General features: G+C 43.2%; 1 pseudogene; it reads right to left on the bottom strand.

Annotated features, from left to right (window-relative positions):
• Window positions 1-4180: 4180 nt before the first annotated feature.
• LOC147976630 (uncharacterized) lies at window positions 4181-4849 on the bottom strand (annotated as a pseudogene).
• Window positions 4850-18749: the final 13900 nt, after the last annotated feature.

The following is an 18749-nucleotide window of genomic DNA, read 5'->3' as shown; positions in this document are numbered from 1 at the left end:
GGTGAGGAGATTCTACGTGATTAGGGAGTCGAGGGGAAGGAGTAGAGAGGGTGTGAGGAGTACGAGCGCTTGGGTGGCATTTATAGGCCCAGCCGAGGTGCCGGGACCATGGCGCCACCGTGCTTCGCGCTCGCAGCCAGCAGGGACTGCATCGGCCTACGACTAGCTTCGCCCGGGGCTCAGGTGAGTCATGGGGGTCTGCGAGGAAGCTGCTAAGCTCCTGCGCCGGCCTAGTGCATCACGACAGCGGTAGGATCACGGACGAACAGTGGCCTTGTCCATGGTCATGCTTGGGGGGAGGGGACCTGGCCAGAGTGCCGTTGGCTCGATCCTTCGGGGGTTCGAGCACACGAGGGGAGGGTTGCAGTGGACTTGGGTGTCGGGTACACGTTGTTGGCTTCAGCCGCATGGCCAGGGGCCGGGCGCTGCGTAGAGCGTGCGCTATGGCATGCCAACCCCTGATCACCAATGCATTTGCGCCCTGGGTAGCCATGGATGTGCATGGCTTTGTCTAGTAGCTAGGGGTGTACCAGTCGCGTGTGAGGCTGAAGATGGGGCCAGGGTGATTTGTAATGCAAACTGGACCTTTTAAAAGTCTTTGGACACTAAGTGTTTGTGTTGTGTTGGGAGAGGAGGGAGTGAGATTTTGGTCCGGTCTTTGGGTGTCCTCTGTTAGTTACTAAGGTGATCAACTTCACCAAATTACAACAATTGTAGAGTAATATAAATGGTACTTGCAATGTAACATTGGAATTGGCTAGAAATGGGTTTGATGAAGAGGGAATCCAATGAAAAAACTTCATAGTGGTTTGGATGCATTTCTAGTGGTTTTAGGACCTATAGGCATTGTGTGAATTAATTGAAAATTTTTAGAAGAGAGGAAGAGGTAATTGCTTCACAACTCAAGTGCCTAAAGAGCTCTTATTCTTTTCTGAAAAGGAATAAACATAAAAGAAAGCTTGGGGAGGAAACATTGGAGAGAGAAAGGTTAGAGGGTTAGATACTAGTGGTGGGTCGTTGCTATCCCAAATTTCAAGTGTTTTCAGTTTGCTAAGTCCAAGTAAGTCAATTCAAGAAAGAGCCAGGGGAAAAGGCAAATAAAAACCAACTGCACAAGAAAAAAAAGAGCCAAAAGTCAGGATGTTACAAACCGATGCCAAATGAGCAATAGAACATCGCAGGACAAGCTGGTCTTCATCATCATGATCATAGCCATCTCCATCAACCCTAGCCGCCGCCATTTTCCCATCTCCATGGACACAACCTTCATCACCACCATAGTTCACAACAATCTAGTCATACTTGTAATCATGTATCACACATGACATCCATTGTAAGACATATTATCAATCAATCTATCTTAATGATGTGTTTTCAATGTGATCTGATCTCCATGTGTGAGTAGTTTGATAATGTCATGGGTTCACACAAGGGCCTTTAAACCTGATGTATTTGTTGGACGGATCAATGAAAGTACTTTGAATTAATGTCTCTATTGAAAGAACATGTGGTGCCCCCATCATTGGTGCGCGTCGGTCCTAAACAAACGGTTTTTAACCCCTTTCCGCGATGGCATTTGAAACCGTCGCCAAGTGAGTCTGGGCGATAGGGGGTCCTTCCCACACGACCCAGAAATCGTCGGGGATAGGCCCTCCTGGGACACAGGCTAGGGCCGTGTGCGATCGGGCGATGCATCGAAACCCAATCATTTCCGTAGGTATGTACATCCCATACGGCAATCCAAGAAAATCATTTCCATAGGTATGTACATCCCACACGGTGAATCCAGAAAAACATTTCTGTTCGTATGTATATCACACATAGTCAATCCAAGGAATACGTTTCCGTTCTTATGTACATCCCACACAGTCAATCCAGGGAAAACGTTTTCGTTCGTACGTACATCCCACACAGTTTTATTTGTAAGCTCATGTGTGAATGGTGTAACTATCACACACGGTCTGACTTGGTTAACTGTCTGCTTTTATCAACTATATCACACATGATTTGATGAAGACTGTGTGGCATTGGACTATCCATCGCAAGCGCTTTTACCGCTAGAACCGTTTGCAAAGGTCCATGACACATTTAGCAGGTTTATTAGTTTACAATTAATAATTCCAGTATTACGCAAATTCACATTTCATATCGAACAGCTGTTTGCCAATTTCATATCAGGCACATAAATATATTATAACATCACAGTACGGCAGCTACATGAAAACAACACGGTACAACATATAGCTAGTTCAACTTCATAAGAATAATATATTCATTTCCCTAATCGAGATCATCCAGACTCGTCTTATCCACCTCTGCTTTCAGTTTAGTAAGAACCTGTTTTGCACGGGCCAACTGGGAAAGTACCTCCTCCTTTGCCAACACCATCTTAGCAAAGTCTGATTTAAAAAATCCGAGCTCATTCTCCATCTTCAACTTTTTATCTCGCATCTTCAAATATTCTTTAGCGCTGACAACAGTTTCTCTAAGCCTACGTCTGTTCTCTTCCTCATACATGCTCCAGAGCTTCGCTAGGCACATCTTCAAAGACCATGGCCACTCTTGATCAACCCACTCCAAGTAAGAACACTTCCGTTCATCCTATAATATTTAAAACTAGATCAGTAACAATTATAGGGGAAATGGGTTTATAGCAACATATAAAATCAACAATGCTTATTTTGAAAAACTGAAGAAACATGTTAATTATGACATATCTTCTCAAAAAGATCAATGTGCAAATGAAATAATTGGTACTGAGACAACAACCAAATTCTGGAACATCAGAAGCTATAATTAACTACAATGACGCTACAAGTTCATACTCATGTATAATAAATAACAAATTGAACATTTTATGAGGAAGGTAAATATAACTGCAACATCATAGCGACAGTGTTTGGATGACATCAAATTGATACTAACATGTGTGTACATGCACAATTAGTAACATAGAACTAATAGCACTAAGGCCATCCACAATGTATGCCAAAACTGGGGTAAAGACAACTGTTGCTACATCTCACACCGGTGCTCTGGATTGGCGAGCTGATGCAGCGGAAAAAAAACAGGGATCCAGACTCCGGAGCACGTAGTTGCTCCGATGCCCAATTCCTTTGTGCCATAAAGATTTAGTATTTTACTTCTTGGCTGCTTGGATGTGTGGAACAAAGTTGGCTGCACAAACTGCTGAAGCGGTGCCAAATAATTTTCTAATGGCACCGCTGATGAGATGGCAAAAATTTAAGATACTAGGTACAAACTGTGACACTGTCTTAGGATGCGTTTGGTTGAAGGTGTGGTATGAATGGGTTGGGACCGTGACAGTGTCTGAATCACATCTAACAAATGATTTGTAACAACGAAAGAGGGTCTAACCTTCTCTGCACATGCCAGAAACTTCCTCCCACTGTCCACAGAATCAAACTCAACTATCTTCACGCATGGAGATTGATGGTGACAATGAGCAGATAGATCTTTAGCCACCCTGATCCATTCGTTGCCACTGATGGTCCTAGGGAGCTACATGAGGAAGAAATGACTCAAATCGACCGATGGGTAAAACTCATTCATTCCAAGTCATAGCCCGAGAGAGAGAAGAGAGGCATACCCAGGTGGTGAAGGAGTCATCACCGGAGGAGCAACCACTGGAGAGGTCTTTGAAGAAGACCATGGCGACCCCGATGGTAGGATGCGAGACGGCGAGAGCGAGGAAGCGGCTATAGCTTAGAAAGAAAGGAAGGAAGGAAGGAGGAAACAGGGGAAATGTGACTTGTGGTCGGGGAGAAAAGGGGGTGGGGAAGGGGGCGGGGGTAGATATTTTGGCGGTAGGCCAAAATTTTGAAAATGTGGAGGGAAACTTTGCACGCGGTGCCGCCGGACCTTTCACTTTGAACGATTGTGTGCATTATAAATTATTCTTCTGCTTTATGCGCATGGGATGAGTTTGATAAGTCAAATTTTGGTGGAAATTTCCCCGGGTACGTCATTGCATAATTTAACATCGCTTGCTAATTTGGGCACACAAAAGAGCGTACAACAGACAAACCACACTTACTGAATCGAGCAATTTTAGTAATAAAACAGATCCAGTTGACCTAAACATTGCTCTAAAAAAAGACCAGCATTAAAAACAAAGCCTAAGTATGCATAATTTTAACAAATCGGCCACCGCGCCGGCCTATGCATCGCCGGTGTGAGATGAGACGTCGATGACTTGTCCTGGCGACATGCCACCGTTGGTGGACTCCGCGCCCCCCCTGCTGAAGTTGACCGCATCCTCATCCTCGTCCTCGGCGCCGCCCTCAAGGTTTTAGTACTCGTAGTAGTGGCTACGCGAGAGCTCGCGTTGGTACTCCATCGCCGATTGCTCGACGGACAGACTCTTCTCTACCTTGACCTCGGCCACCCGCAACTCCTCCTCCCGACGCTCCTCGATCTCCGCTGCCTCCTGCATCTCCAGCTCCCACTCGGCGACCTCATGAGGAAGCAGGTGCTCCATGACCACCGCCGCCTTTTCAGACGTGGGTTGCATGCTAGAGTCTGAGGTGGCCTAGAATATCTTGGTGTGTACATCCTCGATCTTGGCGTGGATGGCCTCGACCCGGGCCATGGCGACATCGGCGGCACGGATGGCAGCTCGAGCGCTCTCGGTGTTTGCAGCCGCCGTCCCAGCAGCAGCTATAGCCATCTCGGCTGCCGCAGATGCCCTCTCGGCAGAAGCGGCCGCGCTCAATGCGGATGCGGCGACACTCTCGGCGTAGGCGGCCGCGCTCTCGGCACAGGCGACGGCGCTCGGGGGGGATGCGACCATCATACATGCCTTCACGAAGCGTTTCCACGACGTCATCTTTGCAAGAAGGGGGTGCGGGAATGGGGGGTCGGGATTCGTGGATTCGGGGGTTGCCGACACTGGAGCAGACGAGCCGGCGAAGCTTAAGGAGGGAGACTTAAATAGACCCAGATATTTTCATCGCAAACGGTTCCTAGAAAACAACTATGTGTGATGTTGTAGATATTTTTTATTAGATGTGAAAGACAAATTTGGAGTACGGTGGCAACAGATGGTGTTTTAAATGTACGAGAAATTTTGTAGTACTAATACAACTATCATGTCAAATTTTGGAAAATTTCAGGGGTCATTTGACCTTTTAAGACATTTAAGTGATTTTCTAGCCATTTAATGACCGTAATTGAAATTTGAACTACATGTACATGCAACAACTAACCATAACGGTTTGAAAACTCATATTTTGTGTACTTGTGTGCAATTTAATTTCATGTGTAGTAAACTGGAAGGAATTTTCAAACATATTGGTCTAACGGCTATGACACAATTAAGCATGGAGTGACACGGCATTTTAATTCCAAAAAAACCAGAAACACATGAAGCCTTGGTTGATGTAATGTCATGCCACCAAGATGATGTGGAAATTTTTTTGGCATGTTTGACGAAAGTTTGGACAAACACCCCTCACAAACCGGAGCAACTCACTAGAAGGCTCATGGTTCCGACAGGGAACAATGCATGTTCGATGACGAACAGGAGATAGCTTCCTCTTACGGCATTCAATTTTTTCTATGTTTAACATGCACAACTACAATTTTAATGTGAAAATTTGGAAAATTCTAGGGGTCATTTGACCTTTTAAAGACATTTAAGTGATTTTCTAACCATTTAATTCAAATTTGAACTACATCTACATGCAACGCCTAACCATAACGGTTTGACAAATCATATTTGTGTACTTGTGTACGAGATAATTCCATGTGCAGTAAATTAGAAGGAATTTTCAAACATATTTGTCTCACGACATGGACACATGCATATGTATGCATGGAGTGACATGGCATTTTAATTCCAAAAAATAAAAAAAAATCAGAAACACATGAAACCTTGGTTGATGTAATGTCATGCCACCAAGATGATGTGGTAAAAAAATTGGCATGTTTGACGAAAGTTTTGCCACACATCCCTCACAAACCGGAGCAACTCGCTAGAAGGCTCGTGGTTCCGAGAGGGAACAATGCATGTTTGATGACGAACGGGAGATAGCTTCGTCTTACGACCTTCAATTTTTTTCTACGTCTAACGTGCACAACTTGTAACATCCCAAATTTTCAATTTGGAATGTTATACATTAGATCATCAATGCATATTATATATTATTTGCATTTGATTTTGATCCTAGAAATTCTACGCAACTCAAGGACCCACGGAGAGAGTTGGGGATTTCGTTATTTTCATATTTGAGTTTTCTCAAATTTTGAGAATAGGATCATTTGATTTTATTTATTTTATCATCATTTATTTCTATTACAAAAATATGAGAGAGGGAATAAAATGACTTTCCCAAAATAAAGAAATATTGAGGATTTAATAATAAAATCAAATAAGATTTTGTTTCGGAATTTTTCATTATTTTATTTGAATTTAGGAAAAATGTGCGTTTTCCAAAATTGCATTTAGGCCCCAAATAAAAGTTCACCTTGTGTGGCTTGATTTTAGAAGCCCGGGAAAATTTATTTCGGAATTTTTGGAGTCCGTTTAGTATTTGTTTTTATTTTTCTTCTACGCGTAATTAAAAACAAAAATTGCACCGACCTACGGGCCGTGTCCGACCGGGACTCCGGCCCGACTAGCCTTTATAAGCCGGCCCACCCCGGGCCGAAACCCTAGCCCCGCCCCAGCCCCGCCCGAGCCGCCGCCGCCGCCTCGCCGACCCGCCGCCCGAGGTCTGCCTCGAAATCCGTGCCGCCGTTTTTTTCTCTCGAAAAACCGTCGGTTTTTCGTCGATTTTTTTAGTTTCGGTTTTTTTAAATAGATCGGTTTTTCCGATTTATTTATTTAGCGAGCGTTCGTCCGTTCGTTCGTTCTAGCGAATATTCGTCGTTTTTCTTTTTCTCAGATTAAATCCGTGATTTTTCTGATCGCGATTTGTGATCCGATTTTCGTTTTGCTATAACTTTTCGCTCATTTATCGGAATCAGGCGATTCAAGCGCCTGCAGTTTCGTCTTGAAACCCTCTACCCGTTTAACCAACTTAAATATGTTTTTGCTACTGTAAAAATTGCCCTAGATCCAGATTAGTAAAACGAAGTTGTTTTCTTTCGCCGTTTGACTTTGGTTGCTTCGTTTGATTTGATTCTTTTTGCCAACCGGAGTTCTCAAGTTGAACCTTCTGGTTAGATCTCTTATTTGAGTTTTACCTGTGCATTAGATGAGTGCTTATTGTATGCTTGTTTGTTTGTCTGCGATAGAATACCCGGAGTGCGCCGCCTGTTACTTCGAATATCTAGGTTTCGCGGATCATCAGCAAGGCAAGTAACACTTTGATCATACCTTTTCTACTACCCAGTTTTATTGCATTAGATCAATCCTCACACATTGCATGATTAGGATCTAATTAAATTGTGGGATGGGAAGTAGTTGAGATAGTACCTATTACCTGTTATATTATCAAACCTTTGGGAGTTACTTCTATGTTTGCCTATTATGCCATGCTATGCTAGTAGACGTGGATTGGGTGAGTGATATCCATGATAGATGTGAGTTTCTTAATTAATGGTTTATCTAAGGTGGCAACTTAAACACACATCTGGGTGGATTGAGGTACCTGGATATTCCAGGATTACCTGTTTTTCTTATGGACCGCCACCCAGGCTCAAAGGGATCATGAGATTATTCATACTAGAAACTTCCGTGTGCAGCAACAAGATATTATGGGCTCTAGCATAGTTGATTATGTCGTGCGAACTCTTACAGGGTAGACTAGCAGATGTAGGGGAAAGTAGGTGTAACGGTCTATCCATCGTAAGGTGCTAGCGCTTCTGAAAGACTATGTCTCAGTCATCCGTCTTCTCAAACACCATGTAGTGCGAGAAAACAAACGGAGGCGATCGAGTCTTGTGGGGAAACGTGCGCAAACCTCTGCAGAGTGTAATAAAGTAATCATGGTTATCCGTGTCCCCGGTTATGGATGTTTTGAGTATCTAGTACTTGGGTTGTCATGTGAATCTCAACATGTTACTCTAAATTAAATTTTGTTGGGTTCTGTTAATGATGATGCTTAATTGGGATTGAGGATGCTGTCAACCATTCTCAATGTTTAACAACTACCATGATAGTTAAATAAAATTTATTCCTTTGTAGTAGGGAAAAATTGGCTTTACGCAAAACTGTAACCATAGAGCTCTCCACCAGCCAAACATGCATATAGTATAGCTGTTTCATTCCATTACTCTCTATGTGTTACCTTGCCAGCATATTCCATGTGCTGACCCGTTTCGGGCTGCAACGTTAATATTGCAGACTTTTCAGTTTTAGGTCGTGGTTCTATACTCAGTGATGCCGTTGGAGTTGATGGACTCACTTATCTTCCAAGCCTTCCGCTGTTATCGTTATTAGATGGCCTTAAGCCATGCTTATTGTAATCAGTTCTCTTTTGAGACACTCGATGTAATAAGTGTGTGATTGCTACTCTGTTATAAATCCTCCGAGTACTGTGTGGTGTCAGCATTACTGATCCAGGGATGACACCGGGGCACAGAGATCAGACCATTTGAGGTCTGGTCGCTACAGAGATGGTATCAGAGCACACGCTGACTGTAGGACACGACCACTAAGCTAAAGACCTAGATCACTATTCACCCTCTTCTCTTCTGACCTCTCATCTTTTCTACTCTTTAGGATGGCGGATGCAAGGAACAAGTTCACGCAACCGGATGAAGATACACCCTTTGGACGTCACTTGAAGGAAGTCACGAGATACCTGAACATAGGAGTACCCTGCTTCACCGGAACCTACAACGCCACTTTACCTGAAGAAGAGCGCTGGATGATTCAAGTTCAAGTTCCAGGAAGGACGTTCATGCCAGTCACTGAGCCCATAGAGTTTTCTTTTGATGCACCAACTTGGAGTCTAGGAAAGAGCATGGCAGCTCACATCGCCATGGGATGCATTGGAGAAGTTTACTGCAATGATCTCAAGGATACTATCTACCAGATTTGTGGGCGCCGAGATGAGCACTGGGAGATGATCAGCACCAGAAAGGATAGATCAATTGCAGCTTTTATCCAGGAATTAAACCAGCACATTCGACGACAGGAGAACCAGATGTGCGCCGACATGATAGACCTGAAGAAGGCAAGGACAAGAATCAAGGAACCGGAGGAAGAACTCAAAGCTACACATGAAGATTATGAAGAGGAAATTGAAGTACTAGTGGATAAGAATGCCAACCTAACAATGAAGCTAGCAATATTTATGGGAGACCCTACACCAGTAGATGAAGACGAAGAACCCAAGGAGATTCGCCCGGAAGACTACATCATCATCGACGACACCGACTCGGACCCAGATGATAGCGATGATGACTATGTTGATGAAGCCGGAGCAGATATCATGGAGTCTGCAACCGAAGAATATTTCTAGTAGACCACCTCATAATTAGTAGTAGTCCACCATGTAAATATAGTAGTCCGAGCACTTTTGCGATAGTTAGATCGATTGTATGCCCTTGTTTGATTAAATGAAGTGAATTTTTTGCTTTTGCCTCATGTGCATATGGGTAGTGTTTTCTCTTTAGACCCCCTCTATTCTTACATCTCATCTTTTCTAAACCCTCAGATGCCTCCGAGACGTGACCCCGGATTTACCTTTCCACCGGAGCTCACCCAGTTGATCCAGTAGTAGAACACATTGATGCAGTTGCTAGTCCAGAATCAGAATCAGGGGAACAACAACAACAACCCACCACCACCACCACCACCTGTTGATCACTTAGCCCGTTTTCTTAGGCTGAATCCGCCGGTGTTTTCCAGTAGCACCGAGCCGATAGTAGCAGATGATTGGCTCCGCAAGACAGCTAGAGAGTTGACCACAACAGGATGCACAAATGCGGAGAAGGTGAAGTTTGCCGCACATCAGCTTGAAGGATCCGCAGCATCATGGTGGGAGAATTTCACAGCCACTTTCCCTATCGACACTGTCACATGGGACCAGTTTCAGCAGGCCTTTCGTACTTCCCATGTTTCAGCAGGAGCTATGGCCATGAAGAAGCGTGAGTTTCGCAACTTGCGCCAAGGAGGATGGACAGTCGGCCAATATGTGGAGGACTTTAGTAAATTAGCACGTTATGCCCCAGATGACGTTGCTATAGATGCAGCCAAGCAGGAGAAGTTTTTGGAAGGACTGAATGATGAGTTGAGCATGTAGTTGATGGTAGAAACCTTCAACAACTACCAGGAGTTGGTAGACCGTGCTCTTATGATTGAAGGCAAGCAGCAGCAAATGGAGAATCGCAAGAGGAAGTATGGACAAGGGAAGTACAATTCTGGAGCTCAGCAGAAGCCACGTTTTACCCCTAGACCAGGAGGAAATTTTCAGCATACCCATGGAGGAGGTAGCTCGCATAATCACAATGGCACCAAGAATGGTAATGGGAATGGAGGAAGCAATGGCCAGAATCGCACCAACCCATCAACCCGAGCCAAGAAGGACCTGAGCCAAGTCACTTGTTTTAAGTGTCAGAAGACCGGACATTATGCCAATGAATGTCCTGAAGGACAGAATGGCAATGGAAGTTCTGGGAAGAAGCCGAACCCTTTCAACAGGGGACAGGTGAACCACATTAACGTGGAGGAGGTTGAAGAGCAGCCGGATGCCGTAATCGGTAAGTTTTTGGTTAAGTCATTTACTGTGCTCGTTCTTTTTGATACTGGTGCATCCCATTCATACATATCAAGGGGATTTGTGGATAAGTATAACCTGCCCACTAAGGTTCTTAGAACACCTATGCTAGTAAGCTCACCGGGAGCGGAGTATACGGCCAGTAAAGGATGTTTTCAAGTGCCATTGAGTATAGGTAGGCATGTGTTTCCCTCGGATTTGATCATTTTGGAATCACAAGGATTGGATGTAATTCTGGGTATGGATTGGCTGTCGATGTATGGGGGAAACATCGATTGCGCCAGTAAGTCAATTTTGCTTAGTACCCCAGAAGGAAGAAGGATCAAGTATGTATCCCGACATGTGCCAAAAGGGACTCAAGTAAATTGTTTAACGGGAGTTGTGCAGGAGGAAGTACCAGTGGTAAGGGATTTCCCTGAAGTATTTCCAGAAGAGTTGCCAGGCATGCCACCGGATAGAGACATTGAGTTTTTGATTGAGTTATTTCCAGGCACAGGGCCAATATCGAAGAGACCATACAGGATGCCTGCAAAGGATTTGGTGGAGATTAAGAAGCAGATTAAGGAGTTACTGGATAAGGGATATATTCGCCCAAGTTCTTCACCTTGGGGATTGCCAGTACTTCTAGTGGAGAAGAAGGATGGATCGTTAAGGATGGTTGTTGATTATCGTGGGTTGAATGAAGTAACGATTAAGAACAAGTACCCACTACCAATGATTAATGATCTGTTTGATCGATTGCAAGGAGCTAAGGTATTTTCCAAGATCGATCTGCGATCAGGATACCACCAGTTGAAGATTCGAGAACATGATATTCCTAAGACAGCTTTTACCACCAGGTATGGGCTGTACGAGTATACCGTTATGTCATTTGGTCTGACTAACGCACCTGCCTATTTTATGAACATGATGAACAAAGTGTTTATGGAGTTCTTGGATAAGTTCGTCGTGGTGTTCATTGATGATATTCTAATTTACTCGAAAAATGAAGAGGAGCATAAGGAACATTTGCGTTTGGTACTTGGTAAGCTCAGAGAACATCAGTTGTATGCCAAGTTCAGCAAATGTGAGTTTTGGTTGAAAGAAGTTGGATTTCTCGGACACGTTATATCCGGAGAAGGTATAGCAGTAGATCCCGCTAAAGTTGATACCGTGACCAAGTGGGAAGCACCAACCACGGTTGGAGAGATACGGAGTTTTCTTGGACTCGCAGGATACTACCGGAGATTCATTGAGAATTTCTCCAAGATTGCAAAGCCTATGACGGAGTTATTAAAGAAGGATACCAAGTTCATATGGACTGAGGAGTGTGAGGCTAGTTTTCCAGGAGTTGAAGAAACGCTTGGTTACTTCACCAGTGTTGATTTTGCCAGACCAGACCAAGGATTATGAGGTGTATTGCGACGCTTCACGTTGAGGACTTGGAGCAGTGCTTATGCAGGAAGGGAGAGTTGTTTCATATGCCTCAAGACAGCTTAAGCCTCATGAGTTGAATTATGCTACGCATGATTTGAAATTAGCAGCCGTAGTGCATGCATTGAAAACATGGAGACATTTCCTCATTGGAAACCATTGTGAGGTGTACACGGATCACAAGAGTTTGAAATACATTTTCACGCAGAAGGAGTTAAACCTCAGACAAAGGAGATGGTTGGAGCTCATCAAGGATTATGATATGAGATTGCATTACCATCCCGGAAAGGCTAATGTAGTAGCTGACGCATTGAGCCGTAAAAGCCATGTCAATACACTAATGACGGGAGAAATACCAAGGGAGTTATCCAAAAATCTTCAAGAGTTATGTTTGGAAATAGTTCCAAGAGGCCATGTAGCAGCATTGGAGATTCAGTCAACTTTGATGGATAGAATCAGAGAAGCTCAGAAGACTAACAAGGAGATTGCCTCTATAAAGGAGAAAATGAGCGAAGGAAAGGCTAAAGGATTTCGTGAGGATGAGCACGACACCCTATGGTTTAAAGACCGTGTTTATGTGCCCAATGACCCGGAGATCAGGAAGTTGATTCTGCAAGAGGCACACGATTCACCATATTCGATTCACCCAAGAAATACCAAGATGTATTTGGATTTGAAGGATATTTTCTGGTGGACTGGAATGAAGAAGGATATTGCGGAGTATGTAGCAGTTTGTGATGTATGTCAGAGAGTGAAGGCAGAGCATCCGAAGCCAGCAGGATTGCTACAACCATTGCCGATACCCGAATGGAAGTGGGATAAGTTAGGCATGGATTTTATCACAGGATTACCCAGGACTCGTTCAGGCTATGACTCGATTTGGGTTGTAGTTGATCGGTTGACGAAAGTAGCTCATTTAATCCCGGTAAAGACCACTTACACCAGTGCTAAGTTGGCAAAGATATACATGACCAGGATTGTATGCTTACATGGAGTTCCGAGGAGTATAGTATCAGATAGAGGAACCCAGTTTACCTCAAAGTTCTAGAATCAGTTGCACGAAACTTTGGGTACCAGGCTAGAGTTCAGCACAACTTTTCATCCACAGACAGATGGACAGACCGAGAGAGTCAACCAGATTTTGGAGGACATGCTGAGAGCTTGTGCGCTAGATTATGGATCTAGTTGGGACGACAATTTGCCATATGCAGAATTCTCTTACAACAACAGCTATCAATCCAGTTTAAAGATGGCCCCTTTTGAAGCCTTGTACGGAAGGAGGTGCAGGACACCGTTGTCGTGGGATGAAGTCGGAGACCGCCAGTTGTTTGGGCCTGATTTGATTAAAGATTCTGAACAGAAGGTGAAATTGATTCGCGATAGGCTCAAGGTAGCTCAGTCCATGCAGAAGAGCTACGCAGATTCTAAACACAAGGAGAAAATTTACGAAGTTGGAGATAGAGCTTATCTTCGAGTATCTCCACTTCGGGGAACAAAGCATTTTGGTGTTAAGGGAAAGTTAGCGCCACGATTTGTAGGACCATACCGAGTATTGGAACGTATGGGAGAAATGGCCTACAAGTTGGAATTGCCCGAAGGATTGTCAGGAGTTCATGATGTGTTCCACGTTTCTCAGTTAAAGAAGTGCCACGCGGAGATGGCTGACATACCCTTGAGAGACATAGTGCCATTGGAAGCAATTCAGTTGGATAACGATTTGACCTATGAGGAGAAACCAATTAAGATTCTCGAGTTTGCCAGCCGAGTCACTCGCAACAAGGTTATCAAGTTTTGCAAAGTTCAGTGGAGCCACCACACGGAGGATGAAGCCACCTGGGAACGAGAGGAAGATTTGCTCAATGACCACCCTCACCTATTTTCTAGCCAACTTGAATCTCGAGGGCGAGATTCATCTTAAGGGGGGTAGGTTTGTAGCATCCCAAATTTTCAATTTGGAATGTTATACATTAGATCATCAATGCATATCATATATTATTTGCTTTTGATCTTGATCCTAGAAATTCTACGCAACTCAAGGACCCACGGAGAGAGTTGGGGATTTCGTTATTTTCATATTTGAGTTTTCTTAAATGTTGAGAATAGGATCATTTGATTTTATTTATTTTATCATCAATTATTTATATTACAAAAATATGAGAGAGGGAATAAAATGACTTTCCCAAAATAAAGAAATATTGAGGATTTAATAATAAAATCAAATAAGATTTTGTTTCAGAGTTTTTTGTTATTTTATTTGAATTTAGGAAAAATGTGCGTTTTTCAAAATTGCATTTGGTCCCCAAATAAATGTTCACCTTGTGCGGCTTGATTTTAGAAGCCCGGTAAAATTTTTTTCGGGATTTTTGGAGTCCGTTTAGTATTTCTTTTTATTTTTCTTCTGCGCGTAATTAAAAAAAATCGCACCGACCTACGGGCCGTGTCCGACTGGGACTCCGGCCCGACTAGCCTTTATAAGCGGGCCCACCCCGGGCCGAAACCCTAGCCCCGCCCCAGCCCCGCCCGAGCCGCCGCCGTCGCCCGCTCGCGCCGCCGCCGCCGCCCGCTCGCGCCGCCGCTGCCTCCCGTCGCCGCCGCCTCGCCGCCCGAGGTCCGCCTTGAAATCCGTGCCGCCGTTTTTTCCGAAAAACCATCGGTTTTTCGTCGGTTTTTTAAATAGATCGGTTTTTCCGATTTATTTATTTAGCGAGCGTTTGTCCGTTCGTTCGTTCTAGCGAACGTTCACATTTTTCTTTTTCTCGGATTAAATCCGCGATTTTTCTGATCGCGATTTCTGATCCGATTTTCGTTTTAGTATAACTTTTCGCTCGTTTATCGGAATCAGGCGATTCAAGCGCCTGGAGTTTCGTCTCGAAACCCTCTATCCGTTTAACCAACTTAAACAAGTTTTTGCTACTATAAAAATTGCCCTAGATCCAGATTAGTAGAACGAAGTTGTTTTCTATCGCCGTTTGACTTTCGTTGCTTCGTTTGATTTGATTCTTTTTGCCAACCGGAGTTCTTAAGTTGAACCTTCTGGTTAGATCTCTTATTTGAGTTTTACCTGTGCATTAGATGAGTGCTTATTGTATGCTTGTTTGTTTGTCTGCGATAGAATGCCTCGTGTGCGCCGCCTGTTACTTCGAATCTCTAGGTTTCATGGATCATCAGCAAGGCAAGTAACACTTTGATCATACCTTTTCTACTACCCAGTTTTATTGCATTAGATCAATCCTCACACGTTGCATGATTAGGATCTAATTAAATTGTGGGATGGGAAGTAGTTGAGATAGTACCTATTACCTGTTAAATTATCAAACCTTTGGGAGTTACTTCTATGTTTGCCTATTATGCCATGCTATGCTAGTAGACGTGGATTGGGTGAGTGATATCCATGACAGATGTGAGTTTCTTAATTAATGGTTTATCTAAGGTGGCAACTTAAACACACATCTGGGTGGATTGAGGTACCTGGATATTCCAGGATTGCCTGTTTTTCTTATGGACCACCACCCAGGCTCAAAGGGATCATGAGATTATTCATACTAGAAACTTCCGTGTGCAGCCACAAGCTATTATGGGCTCTAGCATAGTTGATTAAGTCATGTGAACTCTTACAGGGTAGACTAGCAGATGTGGGGGAAAGTAGGTGTAACGGTCTATCCATCGTAAGGTGCTAGCGCTTCTGAAAGACTATGTCTCGGTCATCCGTCTTCTCAAACACCATGTAGTGCGAGAAAACAAACGGAGGCGATCGAGTCTTGTGGGGAAAAGTGCGCAAACCTCTGCAGAGTGTAATAAACTAATCATGGTTAGCCGTGTCCCCTGTTATGGACGTTTTGAGTATCTAGTACTTGGATTGTCATGTGAATCTCAACATGTTACTCTAAATTAAATTTTGTTGGGTTTTGTTAATGATGATGCTTAATTGGGATTGAGGATGCTGTCAACCATTCTCAATATTTAACAACTACCATGATAGTTAAATAAAATTTATTCCTTTGTAGTAGGGAAAAATTGGCTTTACGCAAAATTGTAACCATAGAGCTCTCCACCAGCCAAACATGCATATAGTATAGCTGTTTCATTCCATTACTCTCTATGTGTTACCTTGCCAGCATATTCCATGTGCTGACCCGTTTTGGGCTGCAACGTTAATATTGCAGACTTTTCAGACGACGACTAAGGAGTTTTAGGTCGTGGTTCTATACTCAGTGATGCCGTTGGAGTTGATGGACTCACTTATCTTCCAAGCCTTCCGCTGTTATCGTTATTAGATGGCCTTAAGCCATGCTTATTGTAATCAGTTCTCTTTTGAGACACTCGATGTAATAAGTGTGTGATTGCTACTCTGTTATAAATCCTCCGAGTACTGTGTGGTGTCAGCATTACTGATCCAGGGATGACACCGGAGCACAGAGATCAGACCGTTTGAGGTCTGGTCGCTACACAACTACAACTGTAATGTGAAATTTCTGAAAATTCTAGAGGTTATTTGACCATTTAAAGACATTTAAGTGATTTTTCCAGTTAATGACCGTAATTCAAATTTGAACTACATCTACATGCAACGCCTAATCAAAACGGTTTGAAAAATCATATCCGTGTACCTGTGTGCGAGTTAATTCCATGTGCAGTAAATTAGAAGGAATTTTTCAAACATATTGGTCTCACGACATGGACATATGCATACGTATGCATGGACGAGTGACATGGCATTTTAATTCCAAAAAATAAAAAAATGATCAGAAAAATATGAAACCTTGGTGGATGTAATGTCATGCCACCAAGATGATGTGGTAAATAAATTGGCATGTTTGACGAAAGTTTGGACACACACCCCTCACAAACCAGAGCTACTCACTAGAAGGCTCGTGGTTCCGAGAGGGAACAATGCATGTTTGATGACGAATGGGAGATAGCTTCCTCTTACGGCCTTCAATTTGTTTTCTACGTCTAACCTGCACTACTACGACTGTAATGTGAAATTTTCGAAAATTCTAGGGGTCATTTGACCTTTTAAAGGCATTTAAGTGATTTTCTAGCCATTTAATGACTGAAATTCAAATTTGAACTACATCTACATGCAACGCCTAACCAAAATGGTTTGAAAAATCATACCTGTGTACTTATGTGCAAGTTAATTCCATGTGCAGTAAATTAGAAGGAATTTTCAAACATATTGGTCTCACGACATGGACACATGCATACGTATGCATGGAGTGATATGGCATTTTAATTCCAAAAAATTAAAAAAATGATCAGAAAACATGAAACATTGGTTGATTTAATGTCATGCCACCAAGATGATGTGGTAAAAAAATTGGCCTGTTTGACAAAAGTTTGGACACACATCCCTCACAAACCGGAGCAACTCACTAGAAGGTTCGTGGTTCCGAGAGGGAACAATACATGTTTGATGACGAACGGGAGATAGCTTCCTCTTACGGCCCTCATTTTTTTCTACGTCTAACGTGCACTAATACAACTGTCATGTGAAATTTTTGAAAATTTCAGGGGTCATTTGACCTTTTAAAGACATTTAAGTGATTTTCTAGCATTTAATGACCACAATTCAAATTTGAACTACATCTACATGCAACGCCTAACCATAATGGTTTGAAAAATCATATTTTTGTGTACTTGTGTGCGAGTTAATTCCATGTGCAGTAAATTAGAAGGAATTTTCAAACATATTGGTCTCAAGGCATGGGCACACATGCATGGAGCGCCATGGCATTTTAATTCCAAAAAATTAAAAAATGATCAGAAAAACATGAAACCTTGCTTGATTTAATGTCATGCCACCAAGATGATGTGGTAAAAAAATTAGCTTGTTTGAAGAAAGTTTGGACAAACACCCTCACAAACCGGAGCAACTCACTAGAAGGTTCGTGGTTCCGAGAGCGAACAATGCATGTTTGATGACGAACGGGAGATAGCTTCCTCTTACGGCCTCAATTCTTTTCTACATTTAACGTGCACTAATACAACTGTCATGTGAAAATTTGGAAAATTTCAGGGGTCATTTGACCTTTTAAAGACATTTAAGTGATTTTCTAACCATTTAATGACCACAATTCAAATTTGAACTACATTTACATGCAACGTCTAACCATAGCGGTTTGAAAAATCATATTTTTGTGTACTTGTGTGCAAGTTAAAAAATCATCAGACGATGTAAATATCTGGTGTTCAAAAAAGAAAATGTAAAGATCTGGCAAGACAACCGACCCCCACACGGTTGGCACTCTATCTCGCAGCTCGAGGTTTGGTAGGTGAGTGGCGGGGATCATTAATCAGACACGGTTCTGCATTGGAAACCACTAGCTATTATGTTCACACACGAATTTTGACTATTATGTTCACACATGGATTTTGCTGCGGGAATCGTGTGTAATTCAAACAACAGTACTCGTAAATTCCGGCGACCGGCGTGTGTACTGTCCCTGTCGATCTATATTCTAGCCGCCAATAAATACTACCTTGCTCACGTCATCCCGCCTGCATTCTCATCTAGATCCTCCCCTCGCTCGCCCTCTCTCTCTCTCTCTAAAATCTCTGCCATGGCGCCACCGGTCTTCCCATGCGCCAACGAGGAGTCGCCGCCCCCGAGGACGCTCACTCGATTAGCAGCGACGAGGACCC

This window comes from Triticum urartu, chromosome 4A (assembly GCF_056163025.1).
Source record: "Triticum urartu cultivar PI428250 chromosome 4A, HENAU_Tu73, whole genome shotgun sequence".
Taxonomy (NCBI): Eukaryota; Viridiplantae; Streptophyta; class Magnoliopsida; order Poales; family Poaceae; genus Triticum; species Triticum urartu.
The sequence above is the reverse complement of the archived record's forward strand: the minus strand, read 5'-3'. Positions and strand labels throughout refer to the sequence as shown.